Below are 16,048 nucleotides of genomic sequence, written 5' to 3'. Positions count from 1 at the left end.
CAGGTCTTCAGAAGCTGTCTGGTCCAACCCATTTGATTTGTAATGAGGAAAATGAGGCCAATAGAGGTTAATGACTTGCCCAAGATCACTCTGGTAGTAAGTGACAGAAACCAAGATTTGAACTCAGATCTTCTGAGTCCAAAGTCATTGCCTTTTCCACTGTACAACTTACAACCTTAGACAATTGTCTGGGTCACTGAGAGGTTAAATACCATGCCCAGGGTCACCCAACCAGAATGTGGGCAAAGGCTAGACCTGAAATCAGGTATGCCTGACTCTAAGGTATACCTCATTCTCTTTCCCCTATACTATGAGCATATAGTAAGTGCTTAATAAATATTTCTTGAATCAATACCATGGATTTTTTTTTAGACACAGGAAATGAGAGATTATGGAAAGAATAAAAGAATTTCCTTCTCTCAAAGTCTTTAAAAGTAGCTAGCCAGAAAGATGAATATTTTTGCATGCCGGCAGTAAGATGGATATGATAACCTCAAAGTCTCATCAATCCCAAGGGTTCTATGCATCTTTTTTGCAAGTGTGATCAACACCCCCTCCCATTGCACCCCACCCCCCCGAGTGAAACTAAACAGTTTTATTTTTGGCTGGCCAGAGTCAAACCATATGCCCACTCATTTCTTAACTCCTTTGGAGTGATAATTGCTGAATTTCCCTATTTACCCAGGCCTGATAGGAGGCTCATGTTCCAAGAGGTTTCTGTCAGAGTGATGCTTCATAGGAGCTGTGGCTTTTTGAAGCCTCAGGAGGGACTTTTGCTGGGAGTCTCTTTGGGGAGATCACAGAAGATCTTTTTCTGAGCTCTGAAGTGTCTACCTTCCACCAATTAGAAGAGTCGACAAGAGAAAGCTATCTATTTTCCCTTCCTATTGCCTGCAGGCAACTTCCTTTAGGAACGATGCCAGTTCAATTTTGATTAACTTGTAATTCTTGCCGTTTAAATGTTTTCTTTCTTCCTTTCAAGTTCCCTAAGAAGGATTCTGTGGGAAGCTTCAGACTACTTGTAAAGTAATAAAATAAAGACTTTCACTGGAGTTTATGCAAAAAAAAGCAGGATAAATACTCAACATAATTTCCTTATCTAGTCATTTCCTGCATTCTCAAAGTGGTGATTTTAAATGTAGGTCTTCAAATAATAAAACCTACCATCTATCTCATATCCTAAGAGTCTGCTACCTTTGAACCTGGGGAGGTGGAGGTCTGGCAATAACTACTATAGTAAGGAAAACAGGAATAAAAGTAACAACACAGAGACTTCTATTTTAAATGAACTCCTAGTAAGTATATGCTTTCCCTTCATACATAACCAGCTGATAAAAGTGGCTTTTTGCTTCTTGGATGAAGAGCTAGGCAAAAAAGTCCATTGCAGGCTCAGCCATCTTTCTTTATGACTCTTAGAACAAGTTATTTAATTGTTCAGGACCTCAGTCTTCCCCAATTCATAAAATAGAAATGGGTTGAGACTCCTAAGAATGGTAAGAGGGAAAGAAACGCAGTATGAATAGAATGGAGGGTTTATTACTAAAGATTTGCCATATGAATACGGCAATGTGATCTCATACAGTATTGAGTGCAAAGACCAGGAACAAAGACGGTCAGGGATTCTTATTTGCCAACCATTACAAATGTTTTCAATGACTGACATTAAAGCCACAGGTGTGGCATTTGTATAGGTAAGAGTTTTCTAAAACCTATTTAGTATCTTATTGCTGTGGCCTCATTCCTTCTTCACCATTAAGTGGGCAATATAATACCTGAAACCACAGCTATAATGCTTTAGACCTTGCCTATACACCTGTGTATGGAATATTTCTCGGGGATATGACCTTTGTTTTACCTAGCTATTGACTACTATGTCTTTCTGTGCTGATGGTTTCCTAATAGGTACCCATTAAAACAAAGCTTTCACAATCAATTATTAGTTGGCTTTCCTCTCTCATTTTCTTCCCTATGCTGACCTTTGACCCATCTGCACAATGAGGTATTCAGCTGTCTGCTTCTCTTAAGTGAAAGCCTTCAGAGCCTTCAACAAAGATGTTTTCACCAAGAGCAAGCTGATAATTGATCCATGAACTCTGGCTTCAGATAAGAAACTGGTCCATTCTGAAGAAAGGACGAAAGCAAAGCCTCCATAGAATTACAAGGCCTACAAGGAGACTGGATCCTTGCATGACCTCGATGGAGGGAATGCCCCGACCAGCCTGAATAGCCTAGCCCTGGGTGGATGCATGGATAGCATGCAACATTGCAGCATGGATGGATGCTGTTGTTAGGACAAAGCCGTTTTTACTCAGGAGAACCAGATCAGAACAAACCACCAAGGAATTTCTGCTTCATTCCATGAACTTTCTTAATGTCATGAGAGTTCTTTGTACATACTTATATTGTTGATATCAGTTAGGACGGAAATTGGCAAGTACGAATTTTTTCAGTGGCTCCTGGTTGCCTCAGCTAGGATCCTGCCTTTGTATAGAAGCAGAGCCAATCACAATTTTAATTCAGGAAAAAAAAAAAGTTCCTAAAATTCATGCATCTGGTGGGCCCCTTGGGAGCATTTGATTTGGGATCTTTAATAACTAACATTGTGCTAAGGCCCTCAAGGATCTGAGCATTTGTGAGCTGATTGTTAAGAAGGAAAGTCCATAAAGAGGTATATTCCAGATGTCATGTGGTCGAGATGGTGACAAGCCATCTCTTTTACTTGCTTCTTGCTCCCTAGAAATGCAAGGAGAAACTTAGGAACAGGCCCTGGGGTGATTGTAAGGTTGGTTGAGGAGAAGGAGACAGAACGGCGAGGTGTGGAGAAGCCATGGTTTGGTTTACACAGAAAATTATTTCCAAGTATTCTGAATAAAAGTGTGGCAGTTGTGAGAGAAGATCCAGATTTCCGTGGTGTGATGGAAGTGTTCTCTCAGTGTGTATACCTCACAGTGGTAACTTGCAAATTTTTCCTCCATGAAGCTTTATTTTTGGAAACCACTATAATTTACATGGTGGGCCCTATTATTAACTGGTAGTTTTATGCTGTTATCGGAAATCTTTACATTAGGAAAGAATGTGTGTGTGTGTGTATACATATATATATATATATATTTGGAGTTTATTAAAATTAAGGCTCAGTATTAGAGCATCAATTCAAACCATGGAATGTATTCACAATGGAAGACACTGGCCTGTGTGTCTGGAATTAAAAAGTTATCCCTCCCCTTTCTTCCCCCAATCAATGAGTCTTCTCTTCATCTTCCCTGACCATCTCCCTAAATGAACAGCATTGATGTATCTCTCTAAAGAAAACTGCCTATTTGAGGAGGAGTATATGCTTGCTGATAACATAAATATTTGAAGAAAAAATGGCTCACATGGGAGTAAGTCATGATAGAACTCTTCGGTCCACAGTTGGTAACTAATGAAATGTGATGAGCCCTGTAGGAACTATTTAGCATATTTCAGAAATGAAAAAAGTAGAAGCAATTGTGCTATATTAAATTCCAACCTATAATTGGGTAATTGGAGAAAACCCCCCCTCCCTCATTTAATTAAATTCTATAGTATTGTGTGAGGCAAAACTTGGTGCCCTTATGTTTGAAGGCTGTCTGGGGTTAGCAAATGGTTATATTTAGCACATCTTTCAGATTTTTCTGATGGGGAAGAAGGTTGGTGGTGATTCTGTGTCTCCATAGCACTCCTCCAGGGCTCCCTCCAAAAGAGCAATACTTCTACTCGAAACTAGCTCATGCTTTGTAGTGGAGGAAATATGTCCCACCAAAGTGACGAGTCTTCAAGGTTGTGAAGGACCTCTTGTCACGAGAGGTCAAACAGAGGAATTCCAGAACACATGCACTTCAGAGCAAATTCTGACTCCATGCTGTCCTTTTCCAGCTACTTAGTATATCTAAGATCTAGGAGAACTTTCTATGGGAGGTCTTGATAGAAACATATTCGAGGTTGTGCAAAATGCTGCTTGTTTTTTGGCTAAGGAAGGGACCTTGTTGTTTCAACTGAAGGCAGAGCTAATGAGTTCCTTGTGTGACTTTCCCAGACACTTGGGAACTCAAGCAAAAGTCACCCCATACTTCAGCAGAAATAAGCAAGGCTCTTGACCAGCTAACTGCATGAGAGATGAATGATCTCTCGTTGAATCATTCTCTTGGAAAGAGAAGTCAAGAGGAGGAATCCAGGTGGGATGAAGTTCCAAGAAAAGCTTTTCAAAATACAGCTAATAGTTGAAAAATCCTAAAGTTACTGAGCTTCAAATTCCTTAGCCAGAATTAAGACCTCATTAGTATCATAAAAACAGAGGAAGTTAGTTGAAAGAGCCTTTGTCCAGTCCTAGGGTTGTGTTTTTTTTTTAAACTTCCTGCTGTTTTTTTTTTTAAATATACCCCTTAGGCTGATCTTTCTTTTGCTTGCTCTCATCTTCTCCCAAGATGAATGCTTAAAAAAAAAAAAGACTTTTATTAAAGGCATCTCAACAATCAGATGAGGGAGAACTATTTTTGATTTAGCTTTGCGGGGGCAGAAAAAGAAACCTTTCAATGAAACCAAGATCTATTCAACAGGGAATTGCTTTTTAAACTTCAAGAAACATTTGTCAGGGACTTCCTCGACATGAGGATAAACAGCTTTTACCTGTTTGAAGTATTTCTGAAACAAGCTATTGTTGCTTCTGAACATACACTGAATAAGCATGTCAGTATTTTTGAAGATAATAATGTTACAGAAATACAGAGGTAGACCTATTCAGATTCCAAAATGAGTCACTGTTACTGCACATCATATAATAAAGTGAAATTTATACAAGTGCGGTTTTGACAGACCTTAAAACCTCTAATTATATACAACATAGGCAAATGTTCCCTGTGCAGTCTGCCCAGTGATAGCCATTGGACCTGCCCTAAACAATTTCTTTTAAGGCTGTTTTCTTCAAGAATCTTTTCTTCGGTATCCACTCCACAATTAGTACAAGTTTGGGCATTAAGCACAGGACTTCCACAATTTTCAGATGTTTTGTTTTTGTTTGTTGAATCTAGGAGCAAAAGGTAGGTAGAGGCACATAAGAGTGTTTTTCATCCCCAACAGTTTGGGTGGGAGGCCTGAAATTAATATTTTTCCTGATTATCTGTGATTTCAGTGACTGTTCTTGCTAACGGTGTTCCCCATTACCCTGAATAATCAAATAACCATTTGAGGTGTGTAAAGACTGGGGGATTCCTTAAGTTAATTCTTGATGAGGAAAGGTAGTCTATTAACATATGTATTTTGAAAGGATGTATTTGCAAGGTTTTTAACTAGAAAAGAAATTTTCCAGTAATGGAATACTTCCAAGGATACCAACAACATAAGCCAGTTCTTCCAAATTACACCTTAAAAAAATTTTTTTTTTTGCACTATTGGAATATGTGAATCTAATGTGGACCTTAACCACATTCTCTACTCGTTCAGTGGATTCAGACATCTTAGCGTTTTAACTAGTGATTCCAAAAACTGTGACTTACTTGCTTTTATATTTTTAAGAACAGACTTTTAAGGAGATGATGGGGTATCCTTGAATACAGGTCCTATAGTTGGTTGTATATTACCACTGGAGTAATATTATATTTGGTAAAATATTAGTTGGCATATTATAGTTGGTGTATGTGTATGTGTGTGTGTGTGTGTGTGTGTGAGTAGTAGTAGTAGGTGGTGGTAGTAGTAGTAATAGTAGTAGTAGTAGTAGTAGTAGTAGTAGTAGTAGTAGTAGTAGTAGTAGTAGCTGGCATATTATACTTGGCTGTATTTTACTACCCATTGGTGGATGACCTACAAATGAAGTAGGAAATCATAATCCTGCAGTCTCTAAATGTTAAGGCAGCCACTTTAAACTGAGATCAATACCATTTTACCAACTGCCGCTAGGCCTTTACCTTCTTTATCTGCTAGCTTGTTCCAAACTATTACATTTAAATCATAAATTCCATTTGGTACCACAGGACACAAAATTATTCTGTCCTGTTGAACTTAACCTTTATTAGCTTTGAAAATCACAAAGAAATGAGTTCAATTTATTTCATCCAACATTTATATTTCACCCACAAAATAAAATTATCAAAGAAAGTTAGAATTACAATAAACTTTTAAGGAATATATAATAGGCATGATTCCAAACAAAATGTTGTCATGGGCAAAAGAGAATGAGAAATAACTTTTGATGCATACACTATTACCCTGAAGTAACGATGAACTTTTTAGTTGTTGTTCAGTCTTTATTCATCAGATTCTTTGTGATATCATTTAGGTTTTCTTGACAAAAATACTGGAGTGGTTTGCCATTTCCTTCTTCCAGCCCATTTTCTAGATGAAGAACTGAGCAAATAGAGTTAAGTGACTTGCCCAGGGTTACACAGCTAGTAAATGTCTGAGGCCAAATTTGAACTTAGGGAGAGGAGTCTTTCTGACTCCAGGCCAGGCACTCTATCCACTGTGCCACCTAGCTGCCTTAATAATGGTCTTTAAATAGTTAATAAAAGTTCATTCAGTCAAAAAAAGCATTTATTAATCAAAGTGCTATGTGCCAGGCACTGTGCTAAATGCTAGTAATAGAAGGGGAAAAAAAACCATCCCTGTTCTCAGGGAGCTTATGTTCTGCTGGGGAAAAGAACATGTAAATAACTAGGCATATAGTACACAGAAGGTATTATTAGCAGCTAGGGGGAGTAGGATAGGCCTGTAGAAGTTAAGCTGTCTTAAAGGAAACCAGGGAAATAAAGAAAGGGGTAGGGGGAGCAGTAAAGAGAGGAGAGGGGAGACAGAGACAGAAAAGAGAGAAGAGGAGAGGAGAGAGGAGAGAAAGAGAAATTCCAAGCATAGGGGACCAAGGCCACAAAATAAGAGAGAGCTTCTTGTAAATATTATTAGTAAGGAGGCCTTTAACAAGGCCAAGGTCATCCACTGCATCTTGACTTTTATCTTGCCACTGGGCTTTGATGACTGTGGAGGAGAGAGTGAGGCTGACGATTTTTAGAAGCTCTGCCTCACTTAAATCTAATTCACCCGCATGTCAAGACATCACCCTGGTGATGTCATTGGTCCTCTTCGAGAACAAAGGATGTGCAATAACAACTTGTAGGCCAGTATGGAGAAAGTGTAGAGTGATTGGAGGGAAGTAAAGTCTTAAGATTGTAAAAGTAGGAAAGGGCAAAGTTTTAAGGAGGTTTAAATCCCAGAGGACTTTATGCTTGATCCTGGAGATAACAGGGAGCCACTCAAGTTTATTGAGTGGGGGAGGGGGTGTGACTTGGTCAGACTTATGCCTTAGGAAAATTATTTTGGCAGCAGAGTAGAGAATGGATTGGAATGGCAAGAGAATTACTTCAGGAGGACCAATTAGGCTGTTACTACATTTGAGAAGAGATGAGTTCGTAATACTAGGAGAAAATGAAATAAAAATTGTTTTGAATATCAGCAGCTGACATTTTCTAAGAGATGATTCTTTTTAGCAATATCAGGATGTACCTTTTATTTAATGTTGTTTTCTGCCTCTGATTAGAACATGAGCTTCTTGATAGCAGGGACTATCTTTGCCTTTCTTTGAACCCCAAGCATTTAATACAGTGCCTGGCACATAGTAGGCACTTTTAATAAGTGTTTGTTGATTGAGTAAAATATAAGGAGAATGGGAGAATCATTTATCTCAGAAAATTATATTTTTCATGTAAAAAAATAGTACTCAAGACAGGAAATTCCTATTATTTCTTTGGGGGAGGGGGAATGAGCTATACCTGTAGCTTTATTTATTGGAATACTTAAATTATTTTGCATCATTAGTAATAATCCGATATTGACACTAATAGACTATACAGAAGCACAGGACTATTTCCTATGCTAGGCCTGAAATATAATAACTGACCTTTCTAGGCTGAATGTATTAACTATAATACAAATATAATACATACATAGTTACATATATACATATAATTATGTATCATATAGTATATGCATAATTATACATATAACTATAATACATATAATATATAATACAAATACATAATACAAACATAATAATGTATTAATGTATTAAATAAGAGCCCAGAGAATTGAATGGGTTAAGCCAACTCCCAATGGACCAAAGCCAGATCTGCTCTCTGAGAAATGTGTGTCCTCAGTTCCTATACAAGGAGGAGCTTTGGAAGGTAAAAATCATTCAAAGGAACTTCAGTCTGTATGCTGGATGGAATCAGGCTTGGTGAGTGGGGATGAGGTACCTAAAAAAAGTTGTTACAATGTGGGCATTTGCCAAGACTCAAAATTGCTGAAGATATATCAAGTGATTTTTTAAAATGAAGGAGAAAAAAAATACACCAAAACACATCAGAATATTAGCATTGGGGCAATTCAGGAGTCCTGTGCTTTATTGTACTCACTGGCAGCAATGGCAGCCCAGCTAGAAGCAAATGATGCTGAGGGGGAAAAAGACAAAGGACTGAAGTACTGTGTTCTTTCACGTCCATTTCTTTCTAGTTTGTGGCATTGACATTGGAAGATTTTCTGTATTATTAAAATGCCTATTCCCCTAGACACCTCAGATTTTTGTGTCAATTTTGGGACCAAGCAGTTTTATTAACTCCTCGAAATGTGACATATCTCTCTTCAAAATGTCCATATAGGGCCCAAGAAGTCTCTCTAGTGCCTGCACATCCATAACTATGCATCTGACCTCTCCTTCCGCATATGCCGAAGTTGTTCTGGGTTTGTTGTTGATGAGAGCTGATTCTCCAAAATAATCTTCTTTATGATGCCTCACAATTCCCACCTCCTCACCACTGAACTTTTCGGGCACAATTTTGACCTCACCTGATTCGACTATGTAGAACTTCTCTGCGATTTCACCCTTTAGGAAAATGCATTCTCCAGGCTGATAAGTCTTCTCCTCTACCACATCAAGCATTTTCACTGACTCTGTGGACTCCAGAGACTTGAAAAAGGGCACAGAGGCAATGAACGTTTGTAGCCTCTTTTTCTTTTCCAACTGGAACGTCACAGTGATTGTCCGGAAAGTCACTCGATCCAGGCCCCAGAGGTTTCCTTCTGTGACAGCAACAATAGTAGCAGGTCTGGGATAGGAGTACATCAAAGCTAGCTCTCCGAAAGTACCGCTGTTCTTATACTGGCCGATGCGACTCTGCCGGTTGTTCTTTTGCACTATGATGTCAAATATTCCCTGTTCGATGACGAAGAATTGGTCCCCGTCTTCTCCCTGTTCCACCACGGGCTCTTCAGGGACGACTTTCTTTTCAAACATGGCACTGAAGATCTGTAGCAGCAGCTCGTCCTCCAGGCCTCGGAAGGGGAGCAGGTCTTTACAGGCTTCTTTCAGTATCTTGATTTGCTCTTCTGTCTTGGGGTAGATGGCCCACACCGCCTTGGCTTCTTCCTCTTCACTGGGACCAAAGACTTCATATGGAATGGAACTCCTTCTCTGGTATCTGCCCCTGATCTGGGAGGCCCTGATGAATTCTTGTTCATCCTCGACAGCAGCCATGGTCTCCATCTGGGCAGGAGGGAGGGGCGAGATGTCTCTCCTCACCTGGTGCTGCCCGATGCTGGCCGTCCTGTGGGGGGCTGCTGTGCGGGACGGAGAGAAGCTGACTTGGTTGGGCGATCGGGTTCTGGGGGCCACCGGGTTGCCCTTGTCATGGAGGTGTTCAGAGCTGGAGCTTTCCTCCATCTCTTTCTGCTTCTTGTAGGATTGGCACGTGTTCCCCAGTGTGGCCCCCAGCTCTTTCACTTCCCTCACTTCCCGCACTTCCGCACTTCCACACCCGCCTCCTCCTCCTCCTCCTTCTCCTCCCTCTCCGCTGGACTAAAGGAGGGCAGCAGCACTGCCCAGACCAACTGGCCACCGGTCCCCTCCCGCGAGGGGGCGGAGTCAGGCTTCTCCCCATCCGGAGCACCAATCGGGAGCTGGCCCCAGAGTTTGACGGAAAAGAAAAGAAGGGCGGGGCTGCCTCTGATTGGATGCAGAGCAGAATTGAAGTTGAATGGAAGAGGTGGGAACCTTGTGGAGGCAATGGTGACGAATATGTGGAATAGGAGGATGCATTGGCTCGTCTAGACTTTGAAAGCTGGTGGGGATGGGGACGGTGTCTCTGGGAGCATGGAGCGGGTTGACCCTATCAGCGAGACTTCTAGCGTGCGCTTGACTTGAACTTCCGTTTTGACCAACCTTGTCCTAGTGCTAAGGTCTCCAAGTCAAAGTAGACCAAGAAGGAAACTGGAACGGAAGAGGGTGTGTTAAATCCACAGGACTATAGAGTGGGTTGCAGAATCTTACTCAGAGTTGATCTTCTGTGGGGTCTGCATCTTCTTCTCCTAGGGATGGCTTGCCTTTTTAAAAATAAATAAAGTCTTGAGAGTTTGCCTGCATAAGAAACTCTCCTCCATCATCCACCCTCAAAAAAAAAAAGGCATCTGAAACTTTATTTCTCATGCCCTAGAAATCAAACCGGGAGCTTAGGTGGTTTTTCCTAGAGGGGAAAACCAAGTAATATCAAGGAGATTTAGGAACAAACCAGGACTCCCAAGTTTTCACGTGCTGTAAACCCTACTTAGCTAACACTTGAGTCTTTCCACAATTTTACTCCATAGTATGCAGAGCATCAGAATCTGATATTTAAAGTTATCTTGGACACCCACCCACATACACTGTGGGAATTTAGGGAGCCCACTAGTGAAAACAAGATGTTACAATTAAGTAATACAGTACTGCTAACATGCTCCCTTTAAACTTAGAAGTTAGAGACATTCCTTCTTTCAGGCCATGTTTATGTTGGTTTTTCAGGCTTTGTGGGACCTTTTCATACTCCCCAATCCCAAAGTCTGGTGCAGACCTGGGGTTAGTGTCCTTAAGATGAAGGAGCAAACACAAATTAAACTTGTCCTCTTTGACCATCCTTTTGTTCAAGGAATCCCTAGATACCTACCAAGAACCCCAGACTTCCAGTAAAACACATTAAAATAAAAAACTGCTTCGTAATTCCCTACAGCAATAAGGTGGTCCAAGTGCCAGTAAAATATCTCATATATCTGCATTCTTCATGACTGCTGCTAACTCCAGTCAGCTGTATTAAAATACCTACTGTTCACAGACAAGAGGAGGTGAAAGAGTGTGGATGGATCTGCAGAAATCTATTACCTCTCCTGAGAAAAGAATACATAGCTCATGCCTAACTGACAGTGGCTTATGTTCTCTCCCTTTACAAAGGAGAGCATATGAAATGTGCCTACTTTACTGCCCAAGAGTAATTAGGGATTGTTCTTTGAATCCTGGCAATATATTTAGTCCTAGAGAAGCTCGCTGCTCTCTAGGTAATATTCTAGTTTGTTTTGATGTTGATTAAACAACCATCATATACTATGTAAAGTAGAAGGGGGAAATAATAGAAATAGCTTTCTCCCCATATGTATTACAGACAGAAGACAGGAAAAGATGATCTCTCAGTGATGTCAAACTTGAATAGAAACTGAGCCACCAAACCATAGATTTCTGTGAACAGCATATTGACATAGAAATCCACATATTAACATTATCTGTGTTCTATTGTATTTTTATTTATTTATTTTGTTATATATTTCCCAATTATATTTTTATCTGGTTCCTCTTGATTCTTGGGCAGGAGAATTTGACACCTCTGATCTAATCTAGCCATCTTCCTGTTGGAAAGAATCTGCATTCACAATTGATTTTGTGTACTGTACTTGCCCATCAGAGCCAGGACTTGAACTCAGATCATGTGAATGAGCAAAGATCTGGAGTGTTTGCATTCTAAGGTCATATAGGTTGATCTGAATAGCAATTGAGAAAGTGAGTCTTTTCAGTCAAACTGAAGCCCTATCCTTGGTTAAACTCAGGATGTCTCAACACATTTGACCAGCAGTAAAGTGATTGCTATGCTGGTTACGCTTGACGGGGTGGGTATAAGTAATAGCTAATGTTGGGTCAGATCCCAGCCTTGCCTGACTGAGTGAACACCAACTTTCCATAAAACATTCTCAGACTGTCACATGGTTTGCTTGCTACAATGGAAATCTTTACAGTTGAATCCACATAAACTGAGAAATGTGAACTAAAGAACGGTGTCCTTAAGTTCTCCTGCCTTCCCACAAATATCACTGTTGAAATAATGATCGGGCGCTGATTAGCTACAAATTGGATGAGACTGTTTCCTATAACAGTTTGATTCTTCAAAGATCCAGCTTTCAATCTCATATAATACTCACTCCAAATTTCAGAAAATTTTACAGTTACAGAGTGAGTTACATTATCTCATTTGAGCCTCACAACAGGGCAGGGAAATACAGTCCCCATTTTACAGATGGGGAAAATTCAGATTCACAGAAATTTAAGTGACTAGCCAATGTCAGCAGCAGAGCCAGAATTCAAACCCAGACCTTCAGACTACCATTCCATTGACTCTTCCACTATATATCCGACACATGGAGGAAGGGAAATGAAAGAGGTGGCTTCATCCATCCATGGCTGGTTGGCTGGCTGCCTGCTGGAGGTATCTGTCTTTAGTTTTGAATTTGAACAGGTCCAACATTCTATCCACTGTACCACCTAGCTGTTTTGGCAGACCTGTGATTTCATGAATGTATTGAGTTCCCAGTGAGGAAACTCCTTTACAAATGCAGACTGGCAACTGGGTCTCAGTGGTGCTGGGCAAATGTGAAAGAACTTCTAAAACTTATGCTTTAAATTTCCAGAAGTGTGGGTGTATTTTGAAATGAAGTCACTTTGACTTTTATTTATTTAACACCAGAAACAAATACTTCAGTATTAAGCAGCTGTAATGAATTAATGAGGAGGCATCTGGGTGGCTCAGGGGATAGAGTGCCAGGCCTGGAGTCAGGAAGACCTGAGTTCAAATCTGGCCTCAGACACTTACTAGCTGTGTGACCTTGGGCAAGTCACTTAAAATCCTGTTGGCCTCAGTCTCCTTATCTGTACGATGATCTGGAGAAGGAAATGGCAAACTATTCCAGTTTCTTTGCCAAGAAAACCCTGTGGACAGTATGATCCTCTGGTTCACAAAGAGTCGGCTATGACTGAACAACAACAATGAATTAATAGTTAAATATTCTTCCCAGGCAGCATGCCCACTATGTGAACACAAACACACACTCCAGTACAAATGTACTGAGATAGATTCTCTTCAGTATCGATAAGTCTCAGGAGTTTTAGAAGGCATGTTCTGTTCCTCAAGCCAGTTAGCTGTCACTGGTTTGTTAAATACACTAGATAGCCCTCTTTTTTCCCTTGGGGTGGTTTTCAACTTGGGTTGTTTCTGTTTTGTTTTACTAGTTTTATTGATTTTCTTTTCATTCAGTAGAGCTAATGTGGATGACATTAAGGACAAGATGCTTGGGTGGGGCCACCGTCCCCTGTTGTTCAGAGCCAGCTTCCTGAAGAGATGATTTTTGCCACAGTTGTTAAAAAAAAAAATGGCAGAATTGACAAAGGCAGGAAAAGAAGTTGAGAATGGGCTTTCTTGACTAGGGCAAAATGGGCAGAAGATAATGATGGAAGACCGAATTTAATATACAAACAAAGCCAAGACAAAAGGGCGAGTGATGTGTTTGAAGGGGCCTTCTGCAAGCTCATTTATCTGTAGTAATAGGACTTTATTCGGCGGAGAGGAGTAATGTACAGCCTAGGGGTATTTATTGTCAGCTCAGCTTTTCTAGGTTGGATCTTTTGGAGCTATTAGAGAAAATTCAACACTACACAGATCCTTAGCCTCATCTTTTGAATGTATCTACCTTGCTCTTATTTCTTGTGCCTCATTTTCTCCATCCTTAAAATGGGAGGTCAAATGCATTTGTTCATAACTGGGTGATTTTTGATTTGGGAAAAAAGAATCCAATTTGTTAGTAATAAGGATCTTTATGATAATGATAAATAGTATTTATATAATGTTTTAAGGTTTGCAGAGCACTTTTAAAATATCATCTCACTTGATCCTCACAAAGACCCTGGAAGTTAAATGATATTTTTATCTTCATTTTACAAATAAGAAAACTGAGGCAGTCCAGAGCCACACAAGTCAGTAAATTTCTGAGGTTAGTTTTGAGCTAAGGTCTTCCTGACTCCAGGTCCAACATTCTATCCACTGTACCACCTAGCTGTTTTGGCAGACCTGTGATTTCATGAATGTATTGAGTTCCCAGTGAGGAAACTCCTTTACAAATGCAGACTGGCAACTGTTCTGCCTAGAGTCAGGCAGAACTGAGTTCAAATCCGGCCTCCAGACACTTGCTAGCTGTGTAACACTAAGCAAGTCACTTAACCTTATTTGCCTCAGTTTCCTCATCTGTAAAATGGGACTATAATAACACCTACCTCCCCGAGTTGTTTCAAGGATCAAATGAGATAATAATTGTAAAGTGCTTAGCAGTAAGCACTATATAAATGTTAGCTATTGTTATTGTTATTGTTATTGTTGTTGTTATTTTATTATACCCTTAGAGAGTTACTTGAGGCACTGATAGGTTAAGTGACTTCCCCAGTATGTCAAAGGTGAGACCTGAACTCGGGTCTGAAAGCCGTATTTAGCACAATGCTTGGCATATAGAGTTTATGAAATGCTTGCCGTGGATGTATTGATTCCTGATTCTGAAGCCAGCGCTCTATCCCCTAATGACCCATCTCTGAAGGACTTCTATTGATTGGTTTATGCTTCTATATCTTTGTCTCCTTCAACCTGCCTATAGGAGACTAAGGCTTCTTGACCAGAGTGGTTTTTGAGGGGGACCCAACAAATATACAAATCATTATGATTTGAGAAAACAAGTACGTCAGAAAGAACCCCTCTTATATGATGGGGTAGAGATCACTTTCTCGTGGAGGGAACAAGAGAGAAGAAGGGGAAAGCAGTGTGTCAAAACAGTCAGGAAGGCAGTGAGATAGACCCCTGGATCTGGAGGCAGAAAGACCCAAGTTCAAAACCAGCCTCAAATACTCACCAATTGTGAGACCCTGGGCAAGTCCTTGAACCCTTCTCGCACTGTTTTCTCATCTGTAAAATGAGATAATACTCTTAGCACTTTTTAAGTTGTAAAGGGATATGTACATGCTACCTAGTATTATAGTCATGGAGGAGACGGCTTCTGAGGTGGGCCATAAAGGGATAGTGCCTTGAAGTTTCTTTTCCTTTTTCCCCGAGATAGATCTGAGCTTGCAGAACTACTGATTGCATTAAAAATCTTGTTCTGACACTTAAGCTGAACAGATCAGTTCAGAAAAACCAAAGGAGGGAATAAAGGCTTAAGCTAAGGGGCTATTTTGATTATGGAGGTCTTTTTTTTTTTTTTGGCCAGGGCTGAAGTCAGCCAAGGCATTGTTCCTTTTCCTTTCTTCTTTCCAAGAGACTTTTTGGGTCTGAGCACTCAACCAGACACACCTCCTTGCCCTTCCACTGGAGCATTTGCAGCGACCACAGGGGTTCCTTTAAAGAGTGGCACTGAGGCAATAGGCATCTGGAGGCATTTGGGGATTGTGATACTGCCTACTGAAGAAGATACTGGGACGGTGGGCAGAATGGGCTGAGAAGCATCAGGAATAGGACTGGGAAAGATCTCCCCAGGGGCAGCTAGGTGGTGCAGTGGATAGAGTACCAGCCCTGGAGTCAGGAGGACCTGAGTTCAAATCTGACTTCAGACACATAACACTTACTAGCTGTGTGACTCTGGGTAAGTCACTTAACCCCAATTGCCTCACCAAAAAAAAAAAAAAGATCTCCCAAGATTCTAGGTCAAAATGACTTTTCCTTACCACTCTGGGAAAGCTCTATTAAGGAAGGACTAGCTGTACTGGTTTGGGGATGGGGTGGAGAGTGCTAATTCAGAAGAGAATCAAGGGATCTCCCATTGCACTGATGACTTTTCAGGCCTCCTGTATGGAAAAGCTGTGCACATAAACCAGCTGCTAATCTGTGTAGAGACTGATAGAATGGAAGCCCCTTGAGAGTAGAGATTGTTTCATTTCTTTTATTTG

The 16,048-nt window shown here is 40.5% G+C and overlaps 1 protein-coding gene and 1 pseudogene across 6 annotated transcripts in view; one reads left to right on the top strand and one right to left on the bottom strand.

Moving 5' to 3' along the window:
- NAV1 (neuron navigator 1) overlaps nt 1–16,048 on the top strand; it is a 352,950-nt gene that overhangs the window by 279,531 nt on the left and 57,371 nt on the right. The window lies entirely within an intron of this gene.
- On the bottom strand, nt 8,371–9,721 carry LOC110219569 (cAMP-dependent protein kinase type II-alpha regulatory subunit pseudogene; annotated as a pseudogene).

Source organism: Phascolarctos cinereus, unplaced genomic scaffold (genome assembly GCF_003287225.1).
Source record: "Phascolarctos cinereus isolate Bilbo 61053 unplaced genomic scaffold, phaCin_HiC Scaffold_5;HRSCAF=322, whole genome shotgun sequence".
NCBI lineage: Eukaryota > Metazoa > Chordata > Mammalia > Diprotodontia > Phascolarctidae > Phascolarctos > Phascolarctos cinereus.
This window is presented reverse-complemented; position numbering and strand designations above follow the sequence as displayed.